Source organism: Hipposideros armiger, unplaced genomic scaffold (genome assembly GCF_001890085.2).
Source record: "Hipposideros armiger isolate ML-2016 unplaced genomic scaffold, ASM189008v1 scaffold_1228, whole genome shotgun sequence".
In the NCBI taxonomy this organism is placed as follows: Eukaryota; Metazoa; Chordata; class Mammalia; order Chiroptera; family Hipposideridae; genus Hipposideros; species Hipposideros armiger.
Genome location: NW_017732578.1, coordinates 268,431 through 282,859, shown reverse-complemented (window position 1 = coordinate 282,859; position 14,429 = coordinate 268,431). Strand labels below are relative to the sequence as shown.

The 14,429-nt window shown below is 39.3% G+C and overlaps 1 pseudogene; it reads left to right on the top strand.

Moving 5' to 3' along the window:
- Positions 1-10,402: 10,402 nt before the first annotated feature.
- Positions 10,403-11,625, top strand: LOC109376880 (60S ribosomal protein L36a-like; annotated as a pseudogene).
- Positions 11,626-14,429: the final 2,804 nt, after the last annotated feature.

The window sequence follows — 14,429 nt, the reverse complement described above, 5'->3', positions numbered from 1 at the left end:
CTCCAATAATTTTTGATGGGTGATCAAACTTGTGTGTGGTCTCGCATTGTCGCGATGGAACACAACTCCTTTACAATTAACAACTCTGGACATTTCTGGATGATGGATTCGTTCAAACTGTCCAATTCTGACAGTACACATTCAAATTGTTTGGTTCCTTGGTAGGAGCTCGAAAAGCACGACACCTTTAAAATCCCACTGAGAGCATAACCTTCCTCTGATGAATGTCTGCTTTCGATGTTGTTTGAGGCAAATCATCACGTGAGGACCAAGACCGTTTGTGTACCACATTGTTGTAAACAATCCACTTCTCATCACCAGTTATCATTTGCTTCAAAAAAGGATGGTTTTCCTCACGTTTAATGAGCATATTGCAGATGTCTATACGCGCCGTCAAATGAATTTCTTTGAGTTCATGCGGAACCCAAATATTGAGCTTGCTTACGTATCCCAGCTTCTTCAAGTGGTTATGAACACTTGAATGATTGATGTTCAATGTTTCTGCAATCTCTCGTGTCATGTAATGTGGGTTTCACTAGATCAATGCCTTTATTTTGTCGTCATCAACGTCGGTGGACCTCCCTGACCAAGGGGCAGCATTGAGATAAAAATCACCAGCACGGAATTTTGTGAACCATCATTGGCACTGACATTCTTGTAGAACATTGTCACCATAAACTTTATGCAACTTTTCATAAGCTTGACACGCATTCTACCTTTTATGGAAGTAAAACAGTAAAATATAGCAAAAATGCACAGTTTGGTCTTGGATCTTCAACTTGTAGAATCTCCAAAACTCAACCAAATCACTCAATGTTTTCTAGAATGAAGCTAGAACTGTCAGCTGTCAAATGACACAGCAATAACATAGATGCAAATGATTCTAGTACTTCCAAAAATTAACTAGTGCCATCTGTCGCAAACATGTGTCATGACTTTTCCGAAGACCCAATAATAATGCAACATTGGGCTTATGCTGATAATTGTTGAAACAGTGATGGGAATGCTGGGGCTCATTAGATCATTCTTTCTAGGTTGAAAAATGGAAAGACAGGGTCAGCCAAGTGGCTCAGTTGGTTAAGAACGTGAGCTCTGAGCAACAGGGTCACCAGTTCGATTCCTACATGGGCCAGTGAGCTGCGCCTGAGCTGAGCTGCCACTGAGCTGCCAACAGGTGGCAGAATGGCTCAGCTGGTGAGAGCACATACTCTTAACAAGGTTGTTGGTTCTACTCCTGCCAACTAAGATTGAACACAGTACCTTGAACTGAGTGGCCGCGAGCTGCTGTTGGGCGGCGGATGACGACTGGACTTGGAGCTGAGCTAGCTGAGCTCTCCACAACTAAGATTCAAGGACAACAACTTGGCTGTTCCCCTTCCGCAATTCCCCAACACTGTTCCCCTTCCCTAATTCCCCAATAAAATCTTTTAAAAAAAAAAGAAAGAAAAGAAAAAGGCCTAAATTAGTATATCAGAAGAGAGATGATAACCTGCTGATTAGAGAAGAAAGAGAATTGAAAGCTCAGACAATGACCCTATCGTGTAGCCAGACTAAAATGTCTAAGCAGCCAGGGTTTACGAAATAAAGCAATTAGAGGAAATGCTGGGTCAAGGGCTGGCTTGGAATCAATGTCAGTGGTACCCTATTGTGATGTCTTTATTTGGTTTCAGTGGGCCAGGATCTGAACCCTGCTGGGGATTATTGATTCTGGATCCGGGCCCACCTGAGCTTAGTGTTCTTTAGGAACAGTAGGGTAGATTTGGAACAAACAGGTCTGATACAGAGAAAGGAAGAAGCACCTAAGTTCAAAAAGAGCTGGAGTCATGAAAAGGTTCTGTCAGGTAGGAGATCCCACATGTTTGTAGGTTGTGTGGAAGGACTAAGAGGAGAGAGAAAAATTGAAAATACGAGACAGACACTTTTGATAGCCTTGAAAGAAAGAGGTACCTTTCATTTCCTACCTCAGGAGGGAAGAAAAGGATGGAAAACCATACAGCATTTTAGAGGTGGAAATAAGGGAAATCGAGGGAGCTATATTCAGATAGCATTCGATTTTCTCACTAAATATAACCAGGTAATGCTGGTATATTTGTTACCTATCACAATATAACCAAAGGCAACCACCATCATATATTTTTCATATAATGGAAAGTATCAAGGAGTGACTAACTCATCTTCAGCACATGTCCCACCCATATAGTTGAGGAGGACTTACATAAAAAGGCTTTAAAATTCTGCCTACCTCAACTAGGAAAGGATGGGAATCTTGGCTGTATGGGATCATTGCTAGAACAGGTTCAGCCTAGGAACTAAAAGATGAGGCCTTGGCTGGGGAGCCAGGAACAGTATTGAAGACTTACTTATAAGAGACAGTAAGAGTGAAATGGGAATGGTCCTGAAAATCACAACCCCTCTTGATACAGTTGGAGCAGGGAACTGGAAATCAGAAAGACAGGTTTTAGTTCTCGCTTTGCCACAATATTACTATGCAACTGTGAGCAAATCATAACCTTCCGGGGCCTCTTTTTCCTCAGTTATAAAACAAAGGTGATGAAACTAGGTCATTGTTAAGGTAAATAAAAAATCCCTGTTATCAGTATCATAACAAGTATGAAAAAGAATTGTAGGGTATTTTTTTTCTAAACATTTTAGAGAACTGCATAACTTGCTCTGTTTGGGGACTGCTAGATGTAGCATTGCTTAAAGGCAGGGAAGAAGTAGATTACCCCTTAAGAATGCTGCCAAACTCCATAATTACATGATTCTAAAATAGAATGTCATCCTACACCTTAGCTTTGGTAGTTGCTGTTTTAATATATCTGCAATTTGTTTTGAAGTTCACTGCCTTCTTTATTGTTTTAGCTCTATAATATCACACAATTGTTCTACAATTGGTGGGATATTTTATTGCTGGGGCCCAAGATGGGTCATCCAAAATATTCCATAATGCCATATTGATTATTTTGAAATAAAGTTACTTGACAAGTAACCAGTGCCAGAGCATACTTTGACCCTCCCTTGTCTCTTTGAATGCAGGAAATACATCTGTCCTGTAAAAGGTGTCTTCCCTGCTCCAGGATGGCTAAGAGAGACAGTCTTATCACTGGAACTAAGGGATCCAGGGTGAAAGAGCCTGTCTAAACAAAGCTTGATCCCTCTTTATTAACTTACTTTCCAGGCCCAAGCTTTATTTAGATTCCTCACTAATAAATACCCAAACTTTGCTTAGATTCCTTTCTAATGAGCACTTTATTTTTCCTGTTCTATCAATTCTTCAAAAATGTACTGTTTCTTTATCTAAAAACTATAAAACACTCTCTGGTTCATCATTTCTCTGAACATCATTTACAATTGTCCTGTGAGCACATATTAAACTGTTTTCCTCCTGTTAATCTGGTCGTGTCCATTTCATTGTTAGGTCAGCCATAAGAACTAAAGAAGGGTAGTGGGGGGAATCTCTGCCTTCCTGACACTATCAAGGCAATTTTGAATCAGATTCTGACTCTGCTTTTGTTTCTGCTGCTGACTGTAATAAATTACCTAATGCAATATTGTGATTGATAAGAAATTATATATATATACATATATGTGTGTGTGTGTGTTGTTGTTGTTGTTGTTGTTATGCAGATGACCAAATGTATTCCTCAGATATATTCAGTCTTTATCCACAGTTCCTGGCTCACAGCTCCCCAACCCCTTGGAATTTCCCTAGTGATAAAAGCAATGGGAGCATCTTTTGATATAATATTTGACCCATTGTCCTCAGCTCCTGAACATTCTTCAGAGCCATAAAGGTGAAATGGGTGTCTTGTTATTCATGAGAAGACCTTTCTACCACAACTGGGTTTATGATAATTAAGGTGACTTTTACAAAGTACCTGAGAATTGGGGCTTGTTTCCAGGGGAACCAACATGCATAGAGAATTGGAAGTTTTAGTTCCACCCACGGGTTTATGGGGAGGAGAGAGGGAATAGATGTTAAATCAATCACCCGTGGTCAAAGAGTCAATCAATCATGCTGATATAACAAAGCCGCCATAAAAACCCAAGAGGAGGAGGAGGAGGAGGAAGAAGAAGAAGAAGAAGAAGAAGAAGAAGAAGAAGAAGAAGAAGAAGAAGAAGAAGAAGGAGAAGAAGGAGAAGAAGGAGAAGAAGGAGAAGAAGGAGAAGAAGGAGAAGAAGGAGAAGAAGGAGAAGAAGGAGAAGAAGGAGAAGAAGAAGGGTTTTACAGAGGAAGTAATGAATTTAGTTTTGCATAAACACAGTTCAAAGTTATCTGTAGGACATTCAGGCAGAAATGTCCATCCAGTGAGCCAACTTTAGAATCACCAACATCTACATGAACATTCAAGGCATGAAAGCAGGTGTGATTTGAGGTATGAGAGTGGAGAAAATTTGTTGACCGGGAGAAAGAAAAAAAAAAGGCTGAGGGCAGAAGCCAAATTTTAAAAAAGAAAAGTGGAGAAGGAATAGCAAGGAAAATGATAGGAAGAAAGGACAATGGGGGCAGGAGGAGAAAGAGGAGATGTGATGTCACAGAAGCCAAAGAAGGAGAGCTTTCAAAGAAGAAGGAACAATAAAAATTATTCAGGAGCACTACAGAAGAAATTCCCACGGAAAATGATGAGCAAGCTGGTGATTTCTTTTTTTTCTTTAATTTTTTTTAAAGATTTTTATTGGGGAATTGGAGGATGAGAACAGTGCTGGGGAATTGGGGAGGGGGAACAGACAAGTTGCTGTCCTTTTGTTCTTCAGTCTAGTTGTGGAGGACGTTGCTTCGCTGGCCCATGTTGGCACCATCATTGCGCTCTTCCCAGGCGAGGCAGCTCCAGGTTGAGCTGTTGTTCAGCATCTTAGCTGTGGAGGGCAGTGTCACTGGCCCTCATATGTGGGATCCGAACCGGGGCCCTCTGGCGTGCCAAGCCAGCTCTTAACCAACGTGCCACTCGGCTGGCCCTGGCAATTTCTAATAAGGTGGTTTATTCGTTGTTTTCTAGTCAGGGAACCTAAATGACAGCAATATGGCACCTATTTTATAGATTGTTGGGAGGATAAAATTAAATAATTCAGGAACTTGGCATAGAAGTGAGTGCTCAATAATATTAGCTATTTTTGCTGTTGTTTTTATAAGTATTAGTAGTATTATTTAGAATCTATTAAATAACTACCTTTTATCCACCTCCTATTCCCTATTCCTCCATCCTCCTCTCCTCTTTATTTCTCATTTGTCTTCACCATGAATAATGCCTAGTGTATTAACAGCACTGGGGAAACCTAAACTCTATTTGCAACCCTCTTGTGTTGGTATGATCTAATCAGTGGATCTGGCTATCATTCAAATTCATATATCATAAAATCAATTACGACATATTAAGATTAGCTGAGCAGAGTCCAACCATTTTAAAAGCTTTTCTCTGTTGAATCCTGGTTCTTTCTGTAGTTAGACATGGCTGTACTCTGAGTCTCCTTACATATTTTAAAAGACATCACATTTACTAGAGGATTTTATAGCATAATAGTGAAGAACTTGGGGTCAGCACCGACACACACTTATGCTATCACCTTGGAAACTTTTTTAAAATTTCACTAAAGTTCAGTAGCTTTATCTGTAAAATTGGAATTATAATAATATAAGAGTAATAACATCATAGAGTTATATGGGGACTAAATAGATAATGTATAAAAAGTGCTTAGCACAGCACCTAGCATAGATGTTAGCATCTATTACTGCTCTGATTCCAACCTCCCCAACTCTCATTCCAGTGCTTTTCCACTTTGGAGTTCACTGTTCCATTTGTTATATTTCAAATCTTTAAAGAAAAAAATTTCCCAAATTCTCTTGAGATAGATCAAATATAAAAAATAACGATTCCCTCTCTAAGTGGAGACATAGTTCTACTGTTCCATAAATGGTGCTCTCCTATTGTGCAGATGACACAACCAACCTTCTGTGTTCTTTCTATAGCTGAAAGAAAGAGCCTAGATAGGAGTGGAGTGGGGGGTTGATAAAATCATATCTTCTGTGTGGATTAGTACCCTGAGTTTTTCCCTTAGCAATAATGAATTTTTTTTTAAAGATTTTTATTGGGGAATTGGGGGGATGGGAACAGTGCTGGGGAATTGGGGGAAGGGGAACAGACAAGTTGCTGTCCTTTTGTTCTTCAGTCTAGTTGTGGAGGACGTTGCTTCACTGGCCCAAGTTGGCACCATCATTGCGCTCTTCCTGGGCGAGGCAGATCAGTCGCCGGCTTCTGGACGGCCGCTCACTGTGGCTGCTGGCTGCTCACGCTGGCTGCTGGCTACATACGGTAGCCCATGGCAACCCACTGCCACAGGGGCTGCAGCCTACGCCATCGCTGGCGACTCACGGCAGCCCAGCTCCAGGTTGAGCTGTTGTTCAGCATCTTAGCTGTGGAGGGCAGTGTCACTGGCCCTCATGTGGGATCCGAACTGGGCCCTGCTGCTCACCTCTGGCGTCCCAAGCCAGCTCTTAACCATCGCGCCACTTGGCCGGCCCAGCAATAATGAATTTATACTGGTATATTCTTTCCCTTAGAACTTTTATGATAAAGAATACCCATTAAAACATCACTACATGCTGTTTTGTCTCTAGTAAATAAGGCTGAGTAGGAGAGAAGATCACGATAGGTAGAATATATAAAACTGAAAACTGAGAATAACTAGGAAGCTGGTCAGATTCAGCCGCATGCTGAGGTCAGCAGAGAGGAAAGCAGAGTGGAACAATAGCAAGACATAGAGTACCCTCCTAATGCATTGTTTTAATCTGCAATGTCCAGTATGGTAGTCACTAACCACACATGGCTACTGAGCTCTTGAAATGTGGCTAGTCTAAATTAGGATGTGCTGTAACTGTAAAATCACACTGATTTAAAAGATTTAGTGTGAACAAAAGAATGTAAAATTTCTCATTAATAATATTTTCTATTAATAACATGTTGGAATGATATTTTGTATATAGTGGGCTATATAAGATATATTAGAAAAAATAATTTCACCTGTTTTTCCTTTTTTGTGTGGCTAATACAGTATTTTAAATTACGTACGTGGTCCATGTTTGTGGTTTTTATTGCCATATTGAACAGCATTGGTCTGAGAACTTGGATCCAGCCATGCCTAAAGTTATCTATCTCAGACTAACGTAAGCCAGTAAATGCTCATTTTTGCTTATGCTATTTTGAGTAAAGTTTTTGATGCTTTCCACTAGAAGAGTTTTAATTAATATATTCAGCTAAATTAGTTCAGTAAACATATCATTACCTATGGGGGGAACTAGAGAAAATGCTAGAGACAAAGCAGTCTGAAAACCTGAGAGCCAATAAGGGAACATTTTGTTTAAGCAAATTGCTTAAGAATGGGGGGGGGTGGGGGGAAATCACTTGATTTTATTATGCTAGTGTCAGAAATCAAACTGAATTCCATTATTATAGTATCTGGTCATTTGGATTGACCAGATATATGTTTTCAGTCATTTATTTGATGCATTTGATGTATTCTCATGGTTTCCATTTTGAGTGAGCACTCTCGTCCAAAAGAACACCCTGTCTGTGTAGGCTGGCACCTTCTATGAACCCTCCATAACAGAAAGCTAAACTGTGGAGTTCTTATAATCTAGAAACTGCTCATTAGTGCTTTGCAAAAACACATTGTTTCCACTTGTGAGCACAAATGAATTATTTCATTTCTTTAATTCTAGTTTTATTTGTGCTGTTGCTAATGGGTAGATTTTGTTTAGGAATGATATAAATTATGAAAGCACTAACAGACAAAAGGAAAATTCTTACCTGCTTTATACCTAAACAGTCTGTTTGCAGAGAAAATATTCTAAATATCAGCTTGCAGGACAGCAAAGAAAATGTGAAAACAGTATCCTCATAACAAATAGGATAATCTAAATTAAATCAATTTATGTTATTTTTCAGTAGAGTTATAGGTCACAAATTGATATAGGAGTTTTTTTTTTTATTTGAGCTAAACATGAAAATCTCTAAACCTAATGAACCTTGGAAAGCATGCATCAGAAAAATAATAGAAACATATCTGGATTCTTTTCATAAATCTGTTATCCAACCACAAAACACTCCACACCTTTGCCAGTGATAAATTGAAATAAGCAGAGATAAGCAAGAATGATAAAACTATGTTCAGGAAGATGCCTATGAGGGGAAAAAAAGCAAATATCTTATGTTGACTCACAGACAATTCCATACATGGAACATTAACTTTAAAAATGAGGGGACACAAATAGTCTACAAAAGTAAGATGCCTGATTTGTTCTTTCCCAGCACTCCTCTCATCATGCCTGACTTAGAGGAAGACCTCATTACTAGCCAAGTTTTTCTCTACAATGATCAAAAGAGATTAATAAACTGGAAATAATCACATCCATTCCAATTGTCCTCATTATCTCCCCTGAATTTCAAAGAAATTATTGAGTGACCCAATTATTTGAAAGCATGCAATGTTGTATGTGAGAAATGAATTTTTTAGATAATTGGTAAAAATAAAAATAAAAAGTTTAGTGTTATCTTTAAGAGATAAGTTTTCATGAAAGCAGAAATACTTTTGTAACTATGCCAGTGTTGGGTACCCCATATCACCATCACTACCACCACCACCACCACCACCATCATCACTACTACTACTATTACTACTGCAACCACCACCACCACCACCAGTTCTTGTTTATTAAATGCCAGTCATTGTGCTTAGTATTTTGCATATGTTATCTTTCATCTTTGCAACAGTACTAGACATAGTATCCCCAGGGTACCAAAGAAGAAATGAGAGCCTCTAAGAGTAGGTGTCTTAGCCAAGACCTCACAGCCAGGATTCAAAATTCAGGTCTGATGTCAGAGCTTGGCCTTTTTCCCTTGTCTTACATTTTCTTTTACTTAATTGTTGGGACAATCGTTATTTAATTTGAAGGGCTAAAAACTAGCCCTTTTCCCTCACCTGATTTCTAAATCTATGGGAAAATAAGACATATGAGTATGGCAGTGGGAATAAAAAAAAAATCACCTTTATTCTGAATAAAGGTTAGGTTGAGGGCTGATGACTGATCAAGTGTGCTTCCTAACTGAGCTCAGGATTGTTCAGACATACCTATGCAGTTGCAGGTCGTGCCAGACCTGGGAAGAACCCTTCTTTGCCCCCAGCATGGGCGTGCCTGTTCCTAGAAAAGCAGGGAGATAAACACACACACTCTTGCTCTTCAGCTCTATCCCAAGAGGAAGAAGCTGAGCTGTTCATGCCCAATTTCTTTTTTCAAACGTCACCCCCAGGGTGGAATGAGTGCAGAGTTGGCAGAAGATCAGAAGCACTGTCCTGATATATACACTAATGGGCTCCTGTCAAATGGAAGAAACATCAGCAGCAGGGAAGAAGTATCTTTAATAATACTAATAGCATACGCACAGGTTAAATACATCTATTTGTCTATCAAAAAGGTCCCAATTGATTGATTTATAGCTCTTTATAATATTCTTGATAAAAATTTATTTTTTCCATTGCCTTATAAAGTTCAAAAATTACCCTGCTTATACTCAGAGTTTTAATAGTATCATCACTTCATCATTACAAAGCAATTATACTAAGCACCTACCTGTATGTAACCTTGGGATAGACACTTTAATCTGCCATTTTACCACTGCTATGATTTCAAGAGAGGACATTTATTTTAATAGATTATGAAACATGAGAGTATAGATGAGCTCAATGCTAATGAAAGCTCCCGAGGGCCTTTATCTATCTTATTCAGCACTGCTCCCAAGCTTGGTGCCTGGCACATAAAGGGTCTCAATAAATATTTGTTGGATAAATGAATATACTTTCCAAAAAGAAAAACCCCACATTTATTTAGATGGTGTATATCTAAGTTAGCGTTTATAGAAGAAGCTTAATGTTTGCAAAGAAATATGTTCTGGAAGACTTTTCAAATGGGAAAATCCTTAGTACTGAATGAATGTCTTAGCAGGAGAGGAAAGCCAAAAAGAGAAGAGGCAGTTAAGAGAAAATTATGATGCTCATTTTCCAAATGAACATTTACATATCTTTATCTCTCCCCAGCATTGTCTATTCTCCACACAGTTTCCCCTTCTCCTTCTTTCCTTTCTTTGTACTCTGCATCTGCTGCTGCTTTTCTTTCCTCCTATCCTTCTCTTCTTTTTCTTCCTCATGGAAAAAGGGACAGGGGCTACATAGGAAAGAGCTGTACCTATTTAGAGAGACTGATCAGCATTAGAAGAGTCAGGGGTTCTCTGGACCAGGAAGCTTGAGCAGACTGCAGAAGATTAAAGTTGCAGCTTTCTAAACCAATTGTGATATCAGTATTCTCAGCATACACCTTGCTCACAAGAGATAAAGAATTATTTTTAGGTCCATAATGGCTCCTACCAGGACCATAGACAAAATTCACCAAGTAGGCAAAGTTTGGTGATTCTCCTTTATTTTTATATTTGCTTTTCACCCCTGCTCCTCCAAGGATTCATGGTCTTTATACTGTTGTCCTCTTGTCTAAAGTCCCCCATCGTTCTTCTGGTTTGTCTTCGCCAAAGCACCACGGTAAATACTCCCTTCTTCTTCCCTACTTCTATTAGTCAATGATATTATATAAGCCATGTAGGAATATATTCTAGCTAGTTTAAGCAGAAAAGAAATTTATTAAAGGACATGAAGTACACAGAATCTCCTGGAAGGTGAGAGGACCAGGCTTGGAGGACCAATGCCCAAATAACATGGTAGAACTCTACCAGCCTCTACCACTGATTCTTATGTGTGGTATGGACTCTACCAATAGAACCTTTGCTACTGCTCCCCAGGAATCCAAATGCACCTGCCTCACTCTTGCTAAACTGGGCCTTGCCTGCTTCCTTACCTCTCTAACCTCCATTTCAAAATCCGGTGCAAATATATAATATTTGATTGGAGGAGCCTAACTGCAAGAGAGATTGAGAAAGTGAAGTTTGGCGTCTATTTAACAGAGTAGAGAAATCATCAAATATAAGAAGAGTATTTAAGGGTGCTGGGCAGCCAATAAGAATAACAAAAGTATACTATTCTATTCCAGTTAACCTCTCAACTCCTGTGATCTAAGCCAGACATTCAGCATCTTGAAGTAATTCACAATGAAGTGTGGATGATGGATGGTTTCTCTTTTTGAGAGTTGACAATTACAAAAAGGAGCTTAATAACCCAAGTAAACCCCCAGGAATATTTATGTGGAGAAAAATACTTTAAAAATAAGGAAACGTCTACCTCTTTCTTTTCGTACCCATAGTGCTCTCACAAATATGAGGTTCCTAAAACCTGAGGGCCTTTCAGTAAGAAGTGTGACGTGCACCATCCCCACAAAGCGATACAGTGCGAGAAGGGCAAGGATTCTCTGTATGTGCAGGGACAGTGGCATTATGACAGGAAGTACAGTGGCTGTGGTGGGCAGACAAAGCCAATTTTCTGTAAAAAGGCTAAAACTCCAGAGAAGATTGTGCTGAGGCTTGAAGGTGTTGAGCCCAGCTATGGATCTAAGAGAATCCTGGCTGTTAAGAGATGCAAGCATTTGAACTGGGAGGGGATAAGAAAAGAAAGGGCCTGGTGAGCCAGTTCTAAGCTTTATATTTTGTTTTATTATGAAGACAATAAAATCTTGAGTTTATGTTTAAAAAAAAATAAGAGAACTTCTAGTATTCTTTTTATTTCTTCATTTAATACACTTTTTTTTTTCTTTTTGAGATGACAATGTGCTGCTATATAGTCGGGTAGGCACTGAGGAGACCTGCTGCATGCCCTCAGAATGTGGTCATCGCATTGGGGACAGAGAAGAGTTAATAAACATAAAATAACACAGTAAATGTAGAAATGGTGATGTATATATAGGATGTTATGTACATATGTATAGAGAAAGCATTCCTATAATACACAGGACGCCAAAAAAATGTACACACATTTTAAGAAAAGAAAAAAACTCTATAAAAATTATGCTGATGGTAACCACTTTGAGCACTTCTTGTGACTGCGGAAGTCAAAAGTGACTTTATTCATCTTTTGTTATCGGTATATAGTGAGTATTAAAATTTTAATATAGTTTTGTCCTCTCTTAAAATGTGTATATATATATTTTTCGGCACTTTCTGCATACATATTAAAGAATACACATTTTCCTAAATGTATATATTATATATTATATTTTTATGTATTTGAAGAGTGGCAGATAGGGAAGATTCCTGGAGGCCAGCTTAAGCAAAGATATATATTTTAAAAAGTCATTTGGTAGTGAAGAGGCAGAGACTGTGTATTAGAGGGAGTCTCATGCAATTTGGTCTCACTAGAGAGAAAACTAACAGGAAAGAAGGGATGAAAGATGAAATGGCAGAGACATAGGCAGGAAGAAGCTCAATAATCACTGTCATATTCTATGTTACAAAGCTTAGTTAGATTCTACCTTGTGGTTGATGGAAAGACTTTAAGAACTCAAGTAAGGGATAAGATGATCAAATTTGTGTTTTAAACAAATTGCTCTTGTTACCAGAGAGCAGGCCCTTCATGTCACAGTGTCCAGGTTCTTGGTATTTCAAGCAAAGAATTGAACGAGACACAGAAGTAAAGCATGAAAGAGCAGCTTTTTAGAAGCAAAAGTACACTTCAAAGAAATAGAAGCGGGCCCGAGCAGTAGAGAATGGCTCAAGGGCCATTATTAGAAAAGAAAGTGCACTCCAAAGAGTTTGGAGCAGGCGAAGCAAAAGAAGGAGCTCAAAAGGCCCTGATTGGCCAGGACTTGGAGTTTTTATCCTTTTTTCTCTAGAATGGGCTGTTTCTCTCTGGGCATGAGACCACTTGATTAACACCTGAGCTTGACAAGAGGCTATTAGCTCATTTTTTTTTTTTTTTTTTTTTTTAGCTGAGCCATCCTGCCACCTGTTGGCAGCTCAGCGGCAGCTCAGCTCGGGCTGGGAATCAAACCGCTGTTGCTCAGAGCTCAAACTCTTGAGCAAGCTCTTAACCAACTGAGCCACTCGGCCAGCCCTATCTCATCTTTTTAGACTGTGCATGTTCCTTCCCAGAATTCATTCTGTTATAATGATATTAATGAACTCCCAGGCATATGTATGATATTATAATGATGGTATAACGAGGCCCAGGTGAAATGAAGGTTGTTGTGGCCTTTACTGCACAGGAGTGAGTGACTGGTCTAATCTAGTTGGGTATTTTGTACCCATTTGTTTCCTCATAGGGGTAGATAAATACAACGAAAAAGGGGAAGTTTTGGGTGGAGAGGATAGGAGATTCCTATGTTCAGATTAAAAACAATCTATTGTTTATGATTAAGAAAGTGATTTACAAAACAATCAAGAAGCAGGGGGAGAGGAGCCAAAAAAATCTGGGAAAAAGGAAACTTTAAGGGAAAGCAAACTTAAACTCCCCATAAGAAAGAAACCCAAAGTTTTTCAGTGGGGGTGCTACTTGTTTGGCCCACATCACTTTGGCTGGTGGGTGGAAGATGGATTTGAAGTGGTTCAACCCTAGAGACTTGAAGAATGTAGGTTGTTGGAAGTCACTCATCCAAGACATTTTGAGGGTCTGAGCTGTGACAGTGATTTTAGGAATGGAGAGGAGAGGAGTTGGTTAATAAAGCTTGGCTTTAAAGAATGACTAGGAGTCAACCAGTCAGAGAAGTAAAACAAGGACATTCCTAGGCTGGTGTAGAGGCAGGGAGGTGTGGAAAGGAAGAAATGTTCCAAGAAGTGGAGAATAATTCAGTTGACTATAACACAAGAGGGTCACTGCAGGGGAATGTCAAAGAAAAACCAGAGCTGGATAGTGGTTAAAGAGGTAAAAAACAGATTTTATTTAGGAACTATTTCAATAGGGGAAAAGAGACCTCAGTATAGAGCTGGGCTCAATTTGGACTATAAGAAAAAGTGGGGATTTATAGGCAAGGAGCAGGATGGGGTGGGGCTGGGGTTGGAGATAGGTGGTGTTGTTAGTGATTGGAAAATTACTAAGGGGGTAGGATAATTCTTGCTAAACTGACTTAATAGGATTCTTGCTGAATGCAGGCCAGGGTGATCAGGTATCACCTGGGAGATAGTGACAGATGAGGAATTTGAGCAGATATCAATGATGGGGGAGTCTCTCTAAACTGACTTAATAGGATTCTTGCTAAAACTGGGCAATGTAAGCCAACAAAGACAGACACTGAAGCCCAACGTCAAGAACTAGTTGAGAAGAAGGCTTAAAGGAGCATAACTATAATTTGGTCAAAGAGAGCATCTTTGTCAAGATGAGGCAAAAGAAAAAGCTGTTGGTTAGTCAAAATTCAATTCATGAAGGCTCTTCTATTTTGTGTCTAGGAGTTTGATCTACTTGGTATCTTATGCTTGCACACAACCTGCACCCACCTTTTTCTCCTTTGT